The following is a 20298-nucleotide window of genomic DNA, read 5'->3' as shown; positions in this document are numbered from 1 at the left end:
CTTTTCTCAGAGATTCTTGTCCTATGGTACTTGTTGCACAAAGTCTGTAAACCAATGTTTTCTTTTCTTTTCTTTTCTTTCTTTCTTCTTTTGTGCTCTCTCTCTTTTACTTTCTTGCTTATTTTTTCCCTTTCTGCTTTGCTTTTCTTTTTCTTCTTCAGAATTTTAGTTACTTAATTCAAACAGATTAATCCAGCCCTTATTACTCTATCTTAAATAAAAATAGAAAGACTGCTGGAGATACACATTTCCAGAGCTCTAATTCCAGGCATCTATCTACTAGTGGTAAGCATTACATGAACATTAAGTGGTAGGGTTCAAAATTGTTATAAACCTTCTTAGAAGTCAAGTTATGAGCAGGAAACAAATAATTTGGTAATCTGAAGAGAACTTAATAAAGGTGATTTAGTAAAGTATAAATATTGTTTATAAAAAGCAACAATAAATGGTTCAGTACCTCAAGACTAGTAGTAGCAGGGAAACTGTTGTCACTATACACCTGAAAGTTGAAGAATAAGGAGTACTTATAGAACACAAAAAATAACTGTCCCTGAGATTTCTCAATAGATAAATGCAGCTGACCTAAACTTACCTAGCAAAAAAAAAAAGAATTATGTAAATATAAACCCCCTCCTCACAATCATCCCACCTTCAAGATCTCCTGCCAGTACATTCTCTAGATACCAATCAGAAGCTAAAAGTTAAAGGAGTCATTTAATCTGTTCTAATTGTCAGTTTCCAGATTGGGGAATAGAGACTTGAGCTGGAAGGACAAATAAAAAATATCCAGGACATCCATCAAGATAAATTCGAATGATGATGTGTACATTATTACCAACTCTAGGAATTAATGGAGATGAGCTGAAGGGAATAGTCTGTCACATCAAATATAACTATAGTAAAAAATGGTGACCATGTTAGCAAGTCTAAATAAACAATATCTTAATAAAGTATCCACAGCACTCAGATAATTATATACAAGGAAATTGGAATAGGCATTGTGTCTACTCATAGCCAACTTAACTACTTAATCTTTGTTTTAATAGTGATTTAGTAAGTAGTTGTTAATCTATCAGTCAGCAAATACTTAAATACTCAACATTATACCAAGTAGGATTATATAAAGAAGCAAAATGCCTGGTTGGTGTCAAGGACTCTACAATATACTTGGGAGAATAAAATACACAAGCAACTAAAAAATCAATTAATTACACATACATGGCTGCTTGCAGCAGTTCATGCCTCTAATCCCAGCACTTAGGGAGGTTGAGGCAGGAGGATCACTTAAGCCCAGGAGGTTGAGACCAGTCTGGGCGACATAGCAAGATTCTGTCTCTACAGAAAAAATATAGCCAGGCACAAACAATCATGCCTGTAATCCTAGAGCTTTTGGAGGCTGAAGTGGGTGGATCACTTGAGCCCAGGAGTTGGAGACCAGCCTGGGCAACATGGCAACATCCCATCTCTACAAAAAATACAAAAAAATTAGCTGGCCATGGTGGCACATGCCTGTAGTCCAAGCTACCCAGGACACTGAGTTGGGAGGGTCCCTTGAGCCTGGGAGCAGAGGTTGCAGTGAGCTGTGATTGCACCACTGCACTCCAGCCTGGGCAACAGAGAGAGACTCCATCTAAAAAATGATAATAATCAATAAAATAAAAAATAAATATCTGTGAAGATCAAATTAGAATCTATTAAAAGCTGAATTCTTAGTTTCATAAGCCTCTGAGCCATCTGGAAAATTTGTTTTTTAATGATATCTCTTCATACAGATTTCACAATGCAATGTATTAGATCAGAATTTCCAAATTGGTACTGGCTGAACATTTCTGAAATAGCCCTTCATTTTGTAGATAGTGCCTGATATTTATATTATGTCTGATTGAAAAAGAGTTCCAATAGCTTCAGATCAACTTTGTGTTAATAAAGAGAAAGTTGGCTGGGGTGGTGGCTCACACCTGTAATCCCAGCAGTTTAGGAGGCCCAGGTAGGCAGATCACTTAAGGTCAGGAGTTTGAGACCAGCCTGGCTAACACAGCAAAACCCCGTCTCTACTAAAAATACAAAATTTGCCGGGTGTGGTGACGTGAGCCTGTAGTCCCAGCTACTCGGGAGGTTGAGGCAGGAGAATCACCTGAACCCAGGAGGCAGAGGTTGCAGTGAGCCAAGATCGTGCCACTTGCACTCCAGCCTGGGTGACAGAGCCAGACTCAGTCTCAAAAATAAATAAATAAATAAATAAAGAGAAAGTTAAATGACAATTTAGTAGCTCTGGGTTGATTCAGTCAAAGAACTCCTAAAGTATCTGAGAGAGAGCTTTATGTCATTAATAAAAAAAATCTTTATTACAGGTGATAGAGACATCTGTCTATCTATTGGAAGACAAAACAAGAAGAGGAGTATCAGAAGGTAGCTCTAGGTGGAAGCTGATCATTTATATCTCAATTGATTATACAAATTACATTACCACATTTATTGAATGACTGCATGACTCTAAATCATGTGTGTGAAAATCAGGTTTTAGTCTCTGCCAAGTAAATCAGAATAGCTACTTGATAAGGGAATAACATGCTTTGTCAAAACAATATTCCCATTTGGCCTTTTGGGACCTTTTAATAAAAGAGCAAGTTTAAAACATAATTTTTAAATTTGATTTTAGATATTTTACCTCTGAATCATTTATTAGACTAAGATCTCTTTGGCCTTACTTTTCTGATTTGTAGTATCTATTTGTTTTTATATTAGAAGCATAATAAAAACTGATAGATTTAATATCCATTGACATTTTTCTATTTGTCTTATAATTTAGACTCTAGCAGCTGTTCATATGCACATCACGAGTTAGTATTCATTGATATTAATGTTCTAGGAATAGCCAAGTAAGAGGACATTGTTGCTGAGTTGGGACCACAGGAGCACGCCACCACACCCAGCTAATTTTTTAATATTTTGTAAAGATGGAGGTCTTGCTGTGTTGCCCAGACTAGTCTCAAAATCCTGGCAACATAGATATGCCTGCCTTTGCCTCCCAAAATGCTGGAATTATAAGCATGAGCCACTGCACCTGGCCTTTACAGATACTTGATTTAAGAAGGGTTGAGCAATTTGTGAAATCTGTATTTTCTGTTTTGTAATATTAGAAAAAACATTTGAATTCTTCCCAGGACCAAATTATGTAGCTTTTCAGTTGCACAGAAGGTAAGTAGCTTGCTTATAGGCATAGAGAGTACCACTAAAAAATCAGGAAAAAAAATTTTATTCCCTATTGTAAGTTTATTACAGTTTGTTTTCTATTGTTTCCCTTTATTTTGGAAAATACAGAATAGATAAAACCTTCTCTTACAAATACCATCACTCAGAAATTCTAATAACAGACAAACGGAGTGACAAAGGAGGAATAAAGAAAATATGCTACCATAATTCTTTAAAATTTCACTTAAAATTTCTTAGCTAAGAAGTTATTTAAAATGAAATAAGTGAGTCTTCATCATTTAAAAAATAAAATTAGATTCAAATATTTCCCAGAGGAAGTTCTTTCTTTACAAGATACCAATAGTTCATTGGATCTGACTCAAGAGGATCAAAGTTTTTTCCCTAAATATTTTAATTTTTCCTGTTTATATTTTAAAATTAAAGAGCCCTTTTGTGGTGACAATCCAAATTTTCTCTTCAATCCCTACTTTTTCATATAAAATTTTATCAGAAAAAGGTAGAAAAGATGTACGAGTAGAGATAGTAAACTGAATTAAACCATACTTAATCTGTTTTCAATTACTGTAAGCCTCTTTAAAAGGTAATTATTAAATGTTAAGACCACATAAATTTTTTTTAAAGAATTCATTTTACTCCATTTGATAAAAAGCTTTAAGTTTCACCAGAAACTCAAAGCCATATGTTTCATAAGATTAAAAGCAAGTGGTAAGTGTTTCTATATCACTATAAATGATCTGTTTCAGGGGAAAAAAAGACGATAAAAAGGGGAAAAAATACTACCAGCAATGAGCTTGAGTAATGGACTCTTAGAAAAAGAAAATCAGACTCTAGTTAAAACTATAAATTGGGATGCTGCATGATTCACTTTCTGTGCAACTACATATAAATTTGAACTGCTATTTCTAAGTGGGTGGTTCCATAGTGAGGCCATGTAATGTGCAAAGATATTTAAGCAATTTATCAGTGATATTAAGAAGTATTATATAATGTGCTGCAGAATACTATACATTGTACATGGTGACACTCTTAGAAATTGGACTTAGAATAATAATCTGTGTTCAAATGACACAGCGACTTTTTAAGGGAAAGGAGAGGACTGTGATAAACTCCATCAGTCTTAAGACCTCAGCCTCCACAGAGAGCTTATTATACACTGCTTTTAAAATTATGTGTATAATCTTGAAACAACAGCAGGAAAGAAAAGTAGCAAATGCTAAACAAAGTTTGAAATCTATACTAAATACATAAACAAGACATATACCATTTATCAAAATCAGGAGATGGGGAGTTTTCAGCATATTTCTCAATGGTGAGCCCAGCCAGCAAGAGAGCCAATCATAGCAAGCCTCTTTCTTCCGAAAAACTCATCTAACTTCCCCGCCACAACCCTAGTTTACTTGAGACATCTCTTACCTAAACAAATTTTTAAGGATTTTATGTTGCATTAGTGATTGTTTTCACAGTGGCATCTCCCCAGTGAGTTATGAAAAAATGCAGGGAGAAAGGTATGCTTAGAAGGTACAAAATGCCACAGCACACATGGCCATAGAAAGAATAAGCAATTGAAGACTTTATGCAGACTTAAACTTCTTAATTCTGCATAATTCTTAATTTTGCATAGTTCTATAATTTTATATCATTCTTAAATTAATTTTCAAATAAATGTGGATTAAGTTGTATTCCTCCTCCCACTAAATCTACATTTATCTGAAAATTCACTAGAACTTAAGAGAGAAGCTTTTAATTTTTTTCCTCGCCTTTCTTTAAGAGAGAAAGAAGATTAGGTTTATAGGCTATCTAGTATGATTGTTACACTTTTGAGCCACTGCAAATAAAAAATCCAAAGGATGTGAACTATAATTCTACATATCTAAAATCAAGATTATCGAAAGAGAAAGAAAAATGAAAGACAGCTTGGAGATCTTAGCTACTGAGAAAAGCATAGGATCTGAGCGAAATCAACTTAATAAAAGCTGAATGCAAATATTAGGCTATCTTCTGCATAATTTTCATGTTCAGGTTAATTTTCATGTTCATGTGAAATTCTAATTTCTTAGACATTGAAATTCTTGTGAACTGAGTAGGACAGTGTTCCAGATGTCATACTTTGCTGAGTCATTTAAATGCACTAAGCTAATAATAGCATTCTCCAATGTTACCAAGAAAATAAGATATGTTACAAATTGTGGTAGAATTCCAGATGAAATTGCTGGGGGAATCTGCTATTGTATGAAATAAATTATTGAACCTTTTTGTTTTGTTTTGTTTCGAATACCAGCCCTAAGGATGTGCATGTTTTGAAGGCAGGGACCTGGAGCCAAAGCCCATCTAAATCAGCATGGACAGTGCAACTGGGACTTTGTAATTCAACAGGTTTTACTGCCTTCCACTCACATTGCAAACTGAATAATGTAAATACCACAGGAATGAGCTTCCTTTTCCCTGGCTTTATATTTCAGCTTAGACGACATCAATTAGTGTACCTCTCTTGTCACGCACTCATTCACTTCTTCCTAGGAGAGAAGTACATTTTCTCTTTGGTAGGTTTAGAAACACACCCTGAGAATGTTCAGCTCAACCTGTTCTCTTCCTTTTATTTTTTGAGAATATGCCAACACGTGGGAAAAAATGTTCTCTGGTATGCCCCAAGCTAAAGAAAATGTTTAGCAGAAAAGGCTCTCCTTCTGCCTGGGAAACCGATGAATTATCCATCACTGCCTTGGATAAGCCTGTTTATGTGTGTGGTTCAGTAATAGAAAGCACATATAAGACAGACACCATATGTCACCAGTAAATGATTAAAATATTAAGTTCGTGTGACTCAAAAATAAATAACCTACATGATATGTGATCAATGATTCTGGTTTACTGTTGGAAAATAATATATATTAAATATATAGTTATTTGATATATAGTGTGAGGAGTTTTACTGAACACAGAAGAACCAAACAATTTTAACACAAGGAAAAAAAAGTTTACAGGAAATTACATATAAACTAAATCATAAAAGATAATTTAAAGTATCCTGGTTGAGCAGTTTATGTAGCATAGTACACTGGAGTGGTGGTGGAAAAGTGACAGAAGAGTCATCCCAGATATATCATGATAAAGAACATGGATACGAAATTTCAAGTACTCTTAGGAAAGCAAAAAATGGAGTTGAGAAGCAAAGTGTATGGGAGATAAAATACAAGATGATACTGTGCATGTAGGGATTCTAGTCTGGAGGAAATGAAAGCTCATCAGTTTTCTCATATGGGCAGTAATATAACCAAATCTATAGTTTAGATATATTATGAGAAGTAGTGAGTATAAACTTGATTTTATGAGTTAAAAGTCTGAATATAGGTGTAAATTTGGCAGTTAAAGAGACTAGAGGCAGGTAGACAAGAGGCTCTTATAATCATCCATGCATGAGATAATAAGGGTTTAGAGATGGTGGAAGATAGTAAATGAGGAAAGAGGTTAAAGAGACATTTTAAGGGAAGAATCAACACAGCATTGATTTGATTATTATGTAAAGGGGAAAAATGAAAGAACAGAAAATAAATTAATTTTTGACAACAATAAAAATGATAATTATAACAATTATAATAGCTATTACTTATGTGGCATTTGTGTGTAAAGCAATGTCTTATAGGCGCTGCACAAATTAATTTGCTTACTCCTCCAAATAAGGTAGATATTATTATTAGCTCCATTTAAAAGATAGAGGAAGACACTGGAGCTTAAAAAGTGGTTACTTAACTAGTCACTTGTCTAAAGTCAAAGACCTAGTAAGTGGCAGAGTTAAGATCTCAATACAGGTGATTTAGCTTCAGCGTCTGCATTGGTAATTACAACAGTATGCTAGGCTTTAGTTAGTATTCCACTTGAATAATATCTCATAGCATTTCAATCAGCACAATTCTAAACATCCTAAAATATGCAAAAAATCAATACAACTCCTAGTCATAAATACCATAAAATGTAATGGAAAAAAATTTGGTCATAATAGCAACAAACTTGAAAGATGTAAGAAGAAACCTAATTTTTAAAAAATGTAAAAAAAAATGGAAAATTATAAAGGTATTATAGTCAGTTTGGACTGCAATAACAAAATACCATAAGCTGGGTGGCTTAAACCAACAAAAATTTATTTCTCACAATTCTGGAGGTTGAAAATCTGAGATCAGAGTGAAAGCAGGATCACGTTCTTGATTAGGGCCTCCTTCCTGATTTTATTCCTGGTGTAAAGACAGCCATGTTCTTGCTGTGTCTTCCTACAGTGGAAAGAGAGCTAGGTAGCTCTCTGGCCTCTTCTTATAATGGCATGAATCCCATTCATGAGGGCCAAATCTTCATGACATAATTATCTCCCAAAAGCCTTACCTCAAATAGTATCACACTGGAATTAGGATTTTAACATATGAATTGTGGCAATACACAAATACTCAGTCCTTCTCAAAAATGTTAATGAAAAATATAAAAGAGAAATGGAATAAGTGGAGATATACTGTTTATAAACAAAATATAATAAATTTAGTATTAAAATGCCATTTTTCTCAAAATGAATCTATAAATTCCATTCAATGTCAATGAAAATTCTACAAGAATTTTCCTTACTGACTTCAAAAGACTGATACTAAAATTTATATAGTTAGGTAGTAACATTAGGAATACCAAAAAAATTCTAAAAAGTAAACTAAGGTGGAGAAATTACCCTACCAACCACCAAGGCTTATTATAAAACCATGAAATTAAAAGAGTGATGGTGAACTTTAAGTAAACCCAAGAATATTCTACACTTAATAACAGAAACGTTTAAGATAATGGTGAGGGAAGGGAATAGAGAAAGTTTAAGAATTATAGATAATATTTATACTGGGTAAAGTTTACACCAAATAATTTTAATTTGGCTGGGCGCGGTGGCTGACACTTGTAATCCCAGCATTTTGGGAGGCCGAGGCAGGTGGATCACCTGAGGTCCGGAGTTTGAGACTAGCCTGACCAACATGGAGAAACGCCATCTCCCCTAGAAATACAAAATTAGCCGGGCGTGGTGGCACATGCCTATAATCCCAGCTACTCAGGAGGCTGAGGCAGGAGGATTGCTTGAACCTGGGAGACGGAGGTTGCAGTGAGCTGAGATCGTGCCATTGCACTCCAGCCTGGGCAACAAGAGTGAAACTCTGTCTCAAAAAAAAAATAAAATAAAATAAATAAAATAATAATAATAATTTTAATTCTTTATTATTTGACATGTGTATAGCCTTACAGTAATACATTATATGTGCATATTTCATAATAAACTTTAAACTAATCAAAAATATTAAAAATAGAAAAATGCTGTATTGACACAGAAAGTGACAAATAGATCAACAGAAAAAAATAAATCAAATAATATGGAAATCTGAAACATAGTATGATATTTAAATTATTTGATAAATGCTTTTGATACAATTGGGTAACCACATAGAAAATAATATATTAAATGACTGAATATACAACACAAAAAATAAATTTCTGAGTAAAGACTTCAAAACTATTTAAATATAAGATATATCTGTATAATATTTTGTTCAGGTAGTATTTCTTAAACAAGATACAAAAAGCATTACCTTAGGATAAATTGTTATTAAATTTGACTAACTCAATTTTGTTTCATTTAGAGAAAAATAATAAACAAATAAAAGGACAATAATAAAACTGAAACAATCTAAGAGAATTGTAGAAGAAAATAACTACAAAACAGCAAGGAATTGTTATCCAGAAATTTTTTTAAAAACATACACACAAAAATAACAGACTGTCATAGACACTATTGCCTGAAAGAAACAGACTGGTTAACTCAGAAAAAAAAAAATAGCTAAAAATAACAGAGAAACAAACAATGGGTAAACAAAGAAATTTAAAAAAAATAAAAAGAGTAAAAATATCTGAATAAAAATGACAATGAACACACAATGTCCCCAAATTTACGATATAGCAATATGTGCCTACATTAAAAAAGGAGAAAGATCCAAAATAAACAACCTAATATTATATCTCAAAGAACCAGGAAAACAAGATCCAACTAACCCCAAAGTTAACAAAAGCAAAGAAATATTAAAGATTTCAGAGCAGAAATAGGTAAAATAGAAAGCAGAAAAACAATAGAAAAGATCAACAAACTAAGAGTTTATTTTTCCAAAAGGTCAACACAATTATAGCTAGACCAAAAAAAAAAAAAAAAAAAACACCAGAAGACTCTAATATAATCAGAAATAAAAGAGACATTGAAACTGATACCACAGAAATGGAAAGGATCATAACAGATGATTATAAACCAGTATGCATGAATAAACTGGACAATCTAGAAGAAATGAACAAATTCCTAAACACATACAACCTACTGAGAATGAATCCCAGAGAAATTAAAAATCTGAACAGACTAATAATGAGTGGTAAGGAGGCTGAATCAGAAATAAAATGTCTCCCACCAAAGAAAAGCCAAGAACCAGATGGCTACACTGATGAATTCTACCAAACATTTAAAGAAGAAATATTATCTTTTTTTCCCAAACTCTTCAAAAAATTGAAAAAAGATGAAGTACTTCCAAACATATCATACAAGGCCAGCATTACCTTAATAGCAAAGCAAGGCAAGGACACTAAATGAAAAGAAAATTACAAGTCAATATCCCTCACGAACATAAATGCAAAAATCCTCAGCAAAAAAAGAAAACAAATTTAACAGTATATTTAAAAGGATTATTCACCATGATCAACCGAAATGTATCCCAGGGATATAAGAATTGTTCAGCATATGCAAATCTATAAATATGGTACACATCATTAAAAGAACGAAGGACAAAAAAAAAAAAACGTAATCATCTCAATAGATGCAGAAAAAGCATTTGACAAAATTCAGTATTTTTTCATGATAAAAACTCTCAACAAATGATGTATAGAATGAATGTACCTCAATACCATAGAGACCAAGTATGACAAAACCACAGCTAACATTATACTCATCAGTAAAAAGTTGAAAGCTTTTCTTCTAAGATCCAGAACAAGACAAAGGTACACATTCTCACCATTCTATTTGGCACAGTACTAGAAGTCCTAGCCAGAGCAATTATGCAGGAGAAAGAAATAAAGCATCCAAAATGGGAAGAAAGAAGATAATTCAACCTTAGTTGTGATGACATGATTTTATATATAGAAAACCCTAAAAACAGTTTCAAAAAGCTGTTAGAAACAATAAACAAAATCAGTAAAATTACAGGATGCCAATTCAACATGCAAAAATCAGTAGCATTTCTATACACTAAAAACACAGTATTTGAAAATAAAATCAAGAAAGCAATTCCACTTATAATAGCTATAAAAGATAATCAAATACTTAGGAATAAATTTCATCAAAGAGAATAAAGACCTGTACACTGAAAACTACAAAACATTGATGAAAGAAATTGGGGGAGACACAAATAAATGAAAAGATACCCCATGTTTATTGATTGGAAGAATTAATATTGTGAAAATGTTCATATTACTTGCTGTGGTTTGAGTGACACATTCAGCATACATTGAAAAATTAATACCAAATGCAATAGTGTAGATAAGCGGAGCCTAATGAGAGGAGATTAGCCATGAGGGCTCTTGTGAATGGATTAATGTTGTTATCTTAGGAATGGGTTTAGTATTGCAAGAGTGGATTTTTTATAAAAGAATGAGTTCAGCCCCCTTTGGCTCTCTCCTCCTCACTTTCCCCTTTCACCTTCTGCTATGAGATGACACTGTAAGAAGGCCTTCGCCTGATGCCAGCTCCTCAATCTGGAAATTCCCAGCTTCCAGAACTGTGAGGAAATAAACTTCTGATATTGATAAATTACCCTGTTGGTAGTATTCTGTTATAGCAGCATAAAATGAACTAAGACACTATCCAAAGCAATCTACAAATTCAGCACAGTTGCTATCAAAATTCAAGTGACATTTTTCACAGAAATAGAAAACAATGCTAAAATTCATATGGAATCACAAAAAACCCTGAATAGCCAAAGCAATCTTCAGTAAAAAGAACAAAGCTGGAAGCATCACACTACCTTACTTCAAAATATACTTCAAAAATATAGTAAACCAAACAGCATGGTACTGGTATAAAAAATGAACACATAGAACAGTGGGACAAAATAGAGAGCCCAGAAATAAGTTCACATATTTACAGTCAATTGATTTTTTTTTTTTTTTTTTTGGAGAAAGGATCTTGCTTTGTTGCCCAGGCTAGAATGCAGTGGCACAATCACAGCTCTCTCTACCTCCTGGGCTCAAGCAGTCTTCCAATCTCAGCCTCCTGAGTATCTGGGACCACAGGTGTACCTCCATACCCAGATAATAATTTTTATTTTTTTGTGCAGGTGAGATCTCTCTATGTTGCCCAGGCTGATCTTGAACATCTAGGCCCAGGTGATGAATTGATTTTTTATGAAAGTGCCAAGAACACACACCGAGGAAAGCACAGTCCCCTTGATAAATGGTGTTGAGACAACTAAATATCCACATGCCAAAGAAGGAAATTAGACCCTTATCTTGTACTTTATTAAAAAATCAAAATGTAAGACCTGAAATTATAAAAATATTTGAAGAAAACATAGTGGAAAATATTCATGATGTGGGCTAGGCAATGAATTTTTGGATATAAATCCAAAAACAAAAACAAAAGGAACAATAGACAAATGGGAATTCATCAAACTACGAAGTTTCTGCACAGCCAAGGAAACAATCAACAAAGTGAAGACACAACCCACAGAATGGGAGAACATATTTCCAAACCAAAAATCTGAAAAAGGGTTACTATCCAAAAGATACAATGAACTCAAGCCAATAGAAGAAGACAAATTAATTCTATTAAAAATCAGTGGGCTGGGCATGATAGCTCATGTCTGTAAGCCCAACACTTTGGGAGGCTGCGGCAGGAGGATCACTTGAGCCCAGGAATTCGGGACTGGGCTGGACAACATAGTGAGACCTCATCTGTATATAAATTTTTAAAATAAAATAAGTAAATAAATAGGCTAGTATCTGACTAGATATTTCTCAAACAAGACATAGAAATGGCCAACATATTTAAGAAAAAATACTTAAAATAACTAATATTAAGAGAAATGTAAATTAAACCACCATGAGATATTACTTCATGCCTGTTAGCATGGCTATTATCAAAAAGACAGAAGATAATAAGTGTTGGCCAGAATATGGGGAAAAAGGAACCTTTGAATACTGTTGATAGAAATGTACGTTGGTGCAGCCATTATGAAAAACAGTATAGTTTCCTCAAAAATTAAAAATAAAACTACGATATGATTCATTTATTCCTCACTGGGCATATAAACTAAATTAAATCTGTATATCAAAGAAATATCTGTACTCCCATGTTCATTGCAGCATTATTCATGATAGCCAAAATATGGAAAAAAAATTCGGCTCCATCAACAGATGAATGGATTTCTAAAAACCTTGGCATATATGCACAATATAATACTATTCAGACTTAAAAAAGAAAGGAATCTTGTCATCTGTGACAACATGGATCACCCTTGAAAACAGTGTGTTGAATAAAATAAGCCAGGCCCCAAAAGATAAATAAAATGATTTCATTTGTATGAGAAATCTAAACAAACTAAATTCATAGAAGTAGAGAGTAGAATAGTGGTTAACAGTCTGAAGGATGGGGGATTAGAGAGATGCTAAAGTATATACAATTTTAGTTACATTGGAATAAATTGACAATATCTATTGCACAACATGGTGACTGTAGTTAATAGCAATGTATTGTATCCTTGTCAGTTGCTCAGAGAGTAGATTTTGTGTTCTCAACACAAAAAAGATGAGTATGTGAGATAATGTATATGTTAATTAGCTCAATTTAGCCATTCCATAATGTATTCATATTGCAAAAACATGTTGTACACAATAAATCAGTGCAATTTTTATTTGTCAATTAACAAAATAACATGACAAAGTATGCCATAAATCATCTATAACTCAAAAACTTCTTATAATGCTAGCCCCTTTATCATCTCTCTAGACCAAGCCACCCTTTTTTTGCAAAATAATAGCATAGCCTTTTAATTCATAAACCAGCTTCTATTTTTCTCTTCTTCAGTCTACTCTTAAAACAACATTTAATCTCATTAAATCAGGAATTAGATCACAACAAATCTGAAATAAGTGTTTATTTCATCTGAATTTGAGCCAATTCCATAGAATATAGGGTAATTATAAATCCAAGTTTGTCCACAAGACTACTGATTTACGTTTTTTGTCCTAATCCATATATTAAAAATGCCCCTTTTCATTATTTCAAATGTTCTATTAAATGATAAATGTATAGCTATTTGGTGAAATCCAGTCACTGCTAAATCTTTTTTTCTCATCTTGTACCACTTTCCACCCCAACTATTCAGCATCAGCACCATTCCCTACATGTCCTTGCCTCAAAGATTTTTACTTGCATCTTCGATTTTCTCTGCCTGGAACCCAAACATCTCTTGTCTGCATCTCTCATTTCCTCAAGATTTTGGATAAAATTTCAACTTATAAGTGAAAGGTTTTTTCATTTATAGTAACACTATTCTCCTCACACTTTCATGCAATATACTCCATTCTCTAACTCTGCTTTATTTTTCCATGACAGATTATACTACCTTTTGACATGTAAAATGTTTGCTTATTTTTTCTCTTTACTCATCCTACTAGAATAGAAGTGCATTGAGAGCTGGAATTTGTACTTGTTCACTCACCTCCATTGGTGCCTGTCACATAATACATACTCAATAGAAATATGTTTAATAAAAAAAGAAAAGGCCAACTATATTGAAGAATATTATGCATGAAGTGATAAAATTTATGTAAAATATTAATACATAAGGAAATGGTACTATATGCTAGTCCACACACAGCAAATTTTTGATGATAGTTTTTGAGGAAGAAGAAAAAAAGAAAAATGTGACTGGGAGTGGTGTCAATGGTCATTTCAGCCTTATCTGAAATACCTTTATTAACCTTACAAAAGATAGGGTAAGTATGAGCAGCTTGACTGTTTTAAATTCACAACAGTGGAAAAACTAATATTTTCTTATTATTCTTTGCACTTTTCTGTATTTTGATTTCTTGAAAATGTTATATGTATCCATTATTATCCCTCTTATAAACTGAATAGCAGAGAATTGTGAGTTTTTTCTCATTCACTAGCTAATCATTTATAAAGTCTTTGAGAAGATGCAAATTGATTTGAAGAAAATGTTTATTAAACCAACATACCCTTTTGGATATTGCATTTAGTGAAAAATATTGAAGCTAAAATCATAAACTAGAAGTAAACAAATAAGGTTCCAGGTTGTTATTTTTTCTGTAATTGAAAAAGTACCTTTTATTTTGAATTACATTAGCAATTCTTACTAAATTGCTCTCCTAGTGTTTGCTCCTGGCATAGCTCTTGCTAGCTCCTTACTTTCACCCATGTCTCTCTAACCCTTACTCAACAAGCTCCTTCTGTCATTTTCCTGAGCATGAAAGGAAAATCACATATTACTGAAGTCATTTAACTTCCAAGTCTTTTCCTCATGAAGGCAATAAACGTTAAGACCCTGTTCCACCAATCTCACAGAACTGACATTCTGTTTGTGAAAAGAATTTTATGAATTCTAAATCATTATATGCTCATTAGGTCTCATCATTATTCTCTAGGAAAATAACAATTCTCCTAAAATTTAGTGATAATTTTTATAGGGGAGAAGATGTGAAAGAAAATTAAAGATAAATACAGGGGCTAATAGAGATAGATTTTTCCATTGACCCTAAATTAGTAACTAGACTAGTAACAGGAAATCCTCAGCTGAAGCTCCTCTCCAGGTCTTTGACACAAACTTCTCTTTTATTCACTTTCTTTGGTAGTAATGTAAGATAAATATGTTTCAGGTGACTCACAGAAACTAATATATTTTAAATGTTTGTTTTTAATAACAATAATAAGGTACTTAAAAGGTTCCATTGATGGGAACTTTACTTGAAAACAAATAATATAGAACCACAACTGGATACCATGTCATTGCCAATAAAAATAATTTCAGCAAACCTAGAAAAGGCAAACAATGGTTTGGGATTTTTATCTTTTTATCTTTCTGATACTGAAGAATCTATAAAAATCAATCAAGCAACTCAAAAGAAATGAAAACTTTAAAGAAATTGTTTTTCAAGTATACACACAGAAATAATGAAAGATACCAAATTACATAGAAACATGTACATTGTAATCAGAAATACTTCAATTGGAGGCTACATTTTCAACAAATTACATTCTATGAAGAAAGGCTAAAATTATCACTAAATATGGTGATAATATCATTCTATCCAAAAAATAAAGTAGAATCTACTCTTTCAATGATTATTTTTTTTTATGACTTAGTTTCTTTCTAGAATAAAAAATATTTTGAATAGAATGAAGCAGTGATATGAAACAGAATGATAGCACACTAGCAGAAAACTGATTTTTATGCATGAAAAGAAGATAGCCTGTGTAGTATTTTTGTCTTCATTTACAATCAATTCCACTCAAATAGCTGCATAGAATGACTACCATGTGCAAGACACATCATTACAAATAAATTTCCTTGTCTTCAACTTTAAGATATCTTGTGACTAAAACTTTCCAAAATTAGAATCTATGTTTTCAACGTTCAATAATTAGCTATAGTTATTCCAAAACTATTTCTAGAATTTGCCATATTGAAGCTTTAAACATGTCTACTTGAACTTCATTGTCACCCAGTTTATGTCTTCAGTATATGGAGTGATTTATCATTTGATATTAGCGAAAAATAATGTTTTTGTTTTTATCACCTGATTTATAAGGCATCTACTACAAGGGGCTTGAAGTGCAGAGATTTGTCAGTTTGTCATTACATTCAAGGTGCCTATCATAGCACCAGATAGTAAGAAGGCACACTGAATTAATAAGTGAACAAAGTAAATTCCAAACTTTTATTGAAATATTTAAAATACTTGATAAATGGAAAGAAAATCCTTTCCAAATTAATTTAGAGATTCCATCTAATTGTAATCTACTTTCCCATGAGGTCTTTCTGGAATTTTCCAAAGTGATTCTAAAAGTTATACAAAAAGAAAATAATAATTGCCAAGACATTTTTAAAAAAGGATGACTAGCGGCAGGGTAAGGTGGCTCATGCCTGTAATCCCAGCACTTTGGGAGGCTGAGGCGGGTGGATCACCTGAGGTCAGGAGTTTGAGACCAGCCTGGCCAAAATGATGAACCCAGTCTCTACTAAAAATAAAAAAAAAATTAGCCAGGCTTGGTGGTGCACTCCCGTAATCCCAGCTACTCAGGAGGCTGAGGCACAAGAATCGCTTGAACCCAGGAGGCGGAGATTGCAGTAAGCCAAGATTGTGCCATTGCACTCCAGCTTGGGCTACAGAGCAAGACTCTGTCTCAAAACAACAACAACAACAACAAAAACAACAACAACAACAAAAACAAAAAGCTTGACTAGTGGTGAGATATTTCTTCTATATTAAAAGCTAAATTTACAATTATCCAAAAAAGTTATGGTATATATATATATTAATAGCATAGAATAGTTCCCTGATATATTAGAAATTACATATACAATAAAAGTAGCATCACTAGAGTAAAAAAAAGTTTGACTTTTAAATATATTGTACTGAAACAATTGGTTAACCACTTAGAAAAAATTAATACTTTCTTCATACTTTATCTCAAAATAGATTTCAAGTGGACTAAACAAATGCAACAAATAGAAACGTTAAAACCTGTAGGTAAGTATTTGTTGAACTCTCAGAATGGACAGTAACTTTCCATTAATTTGTAAAGGAAGAAGGTCAACTGGTTTTAGTACATAAAATTTTAACACATCTATATGTCAAACTAATTAATAAAATTAAAAACAAATGACAAAGGTGAGGAAGACAACTGTAACAACTATGAAAGTTAACATATCCTTAATAAATATTGAGATATAAAATTAATTTTAAAAATAACTTTTCCACACCCAGTTAACCTACAATGACCATGATCAAATCACTCTCAAATGGGAAGTAAGTGATGAAGGCAACTATAAAAAATATACAACATCACTAATGAAGAAATGTAAAATAAAATACCAGATATGATTTTCCACCTACTAAGTTTATAAACTTTTTTGCAAAATGATATTTCATTGTTCTGTGAAATCAGTGATACAGGCATTCTTATATCAGGCTAATGAAGAGACCACATTAACCTTACCCTTTGAGAAAGCACTTTTAACAGGGATAAGAGGACAGTGACATTTCCTTACATATGTGTAGAGCTTATGAAACCATGACATAATGTCATAGCTAAATATGCACTGTCTGCAATCACAAAATAATTTCAAAACAAAACAATTTCTTCTATTTCTATAACATTTTTATGGAGTTATCTTAGACTAGACCAGATTAATATTTCTTTCTTTTATTATTTTATTATTTATTATTATTTTTTTAAACGGAATCTTGCTTTGTCGCCCAGGCTGGAGTGCGGAGTGCAGTGGCACAATCTCAGCTCACTGCAAGCTCCGCCTCCTGGGTTCACGCCATTCTCCTGCCTCAGCCTCCAGAGTAGCTGGGACTACAGGCGCCCGCCACCATGCCCACCTAATTTTTTTTTTTTTTAATTAGAGACAGGGTTTCACCGTGTTAGCCAGGATGGTAGATTAATATTTCTTAAAATTCTCCTTTTTTCCCACTATCTGATCCCTTACTCTGAAAGGGAAAGCTGCCCTCTCCAACACATCATGAAAGAATTCACCATACCAGCCCAGCAGTATGTCCCTCTACACTTTCTTCCTGCCACCCTCCAATTCTGCAGCAACAAAATAAAAAAAAAAAAAATTAATGGATCTGGCAAATCAGGACATTAGGGAGAAGAGAGTGAGTCAAGAGAATTAAAGGAATAGAACTAGAATTTTCTTTCATTAGTTGGGTAGATGAAAGACTTAGGAACACTCCTAAATTAATATTTTGTTCTATCACACAAAGGAAGCAATCAATATACTCCCCAAGATTCTTGTACAAAGGATCCACATGCAGCATTTAAATAATAGCAAAACCTTGCATTTAATGTCTGTCACGTGTATCCGTGTGAAGAGACCACCAAAAAGGCTTTGTGTGAGCAATAAAGCTGTTTATTTCACCTGAGTGCAGGTGGGCTGAGTCCAAAAAGAGTCAGTGAAGGGAGATAGGGGTGGGGTTGTTTTACAGGATTTGGGTAGGTAGTAGAAAATTACAGTCAAAGGAGGTTGTTCTCTGGCGGGCAGGGGTGGGGATCACAAGGTACCCAATGGGGGAGCTTCTGAGCCAGAAGAAGGAATTTCACAAGGTAATGTCATCAGTTAAGGCAGGAATTGGCCATTTTCACTTCTTTTGTGATTCTTCACTTGCTTCAGGCCATCCGGATGTATACGTGCAGGTCACAGGGGATATGATGGCTTAGCTTGGGCTCAGAGGCCTGACAATGTCTATGTCTATCAGTAGGTTAGAGATTAAGTAAATTATAAATCATTCACACAGAAAATATTATACAGTGATTAAAACTTTTGTATTTGAGGAATAATTACATGAGAAAAATCTAAGTAAAAAAAGCAGAATAGAAAATGTATTTCCAATATGACAATATTTTTAAAGGGAGAAAACTAAAAGGGGTACATCAAAAATGTTGCTATCACATTCTAGGCTTTTTCTTCTGATTCCTTGTACATTATGTATTTTCTAATGTTCTGGAAGTAAATATTTTATTTTAATATTTTTAAAGGTAAAATGAAAATATAGACAAATGATACTTTAGAATACTGGGTTTTATTTTCATCTCTGTATCCATACTGATATAAAAAAGGTGGCCAGCTGCCAGTCAATCCAAGTTATGAAGAAGTTAAAGCAGTAAATTTTCTTCCATTACATACCGTTAAGCATTAACATTCCTGTTGTCTTCATCTCTGCTATTAGTACAGCAGTGAGAAAAAACAGCATAATCATGAATCTAAACTCACGATGATGACTGACAATCTGTTAGTTAAAGAAACTCCTTTACCTAGCACAAGTCTAAAGAGGGACCAAAGAACTACTTTATCTCTTGATATGGTCCCAATTCTAAATGAGAGGAGAAATGGCAATGCATTAGTCTGTGTCTCTGATGTCACAGTTCTAATTTAACACATTACTGAGAAGATAAATCTTTGAATACGTCTGGCATAAATAACATATCGTTGTAAAGTCTGTTAATAAACCATGAACAATTAGCCTGGGAACCTCTAGCACTCTTTTTTTTCATTTTATTCTTACAAAATATTAAGTATATGCAAATATTTAAAGAGTATATTTAGGGAATAAAAAATAGTGATGCATGGATGCTGACTTTTAAAATCTCTGTGTAACCTCTATTTAGCTGTAAATACTTTCCTAAATTTTGTATTAATTATGTGCTTACTTTTCTTTCTTGATTTACTAGATGTTTGTATCTCTAAAATTATTCTGTTTAGTTTTGAATGTTTTGAACTTTATATAATGAAATGTACTATATTTATCTTTCTGTAATTGTTTCCTTGACTTGATTTTATGCCCCAGAGAGACTTCCGTGTTCATATATTGATAAAATAAATGCAATTTTTCTTTTCATTGGGTAGATATGATTCCATTTTAAGAACACAGCACATGTAATGTATCTTTTTTATTATTATCTTTCCTATTATTGATGGATTTGATTGGCGGATCTGAGTAATTTACTTTTTTTCTTCTTTTTTTTTTGCTGTGACAAGCAATGTTGCTTTGACATCTTTTACATGCTCCATGGCACCCAGGAAAAATAGTTCTTAGCATATATATCTAGCATATATATCTAGAAGTGGAATTGTTGGGTCATAGGATAATTGATGTTTTCTAGAGGATTTTTACCTAAAAAAAACTTGATTTATTTTATAGGTTGCTAGACTTTATTTGCTGACATTTTTAAATTTTGATTCTAGGTTCATATCTCAAGTTAGCCTATATGTTATTTATCCGTAATGTTCTTGT

The sequence above is a fragment of the Pongo abelii genome, chromosome 3 (assembly GCF_028885655.2).
Source record: "Pongo abelii isolate AG06213 chromosome 3, NHGRI_mPonAbe1-v2.0_pri, whole genome shotgun sequence".
Lineage (NCBI taxonomy): Eukaryota > Metazoa > Chordata > Mammalia > Primates > Hominidae > Pongo > Pongo abelii.
Note: the sequence above shows the minus strand (reverse complement) of the source record.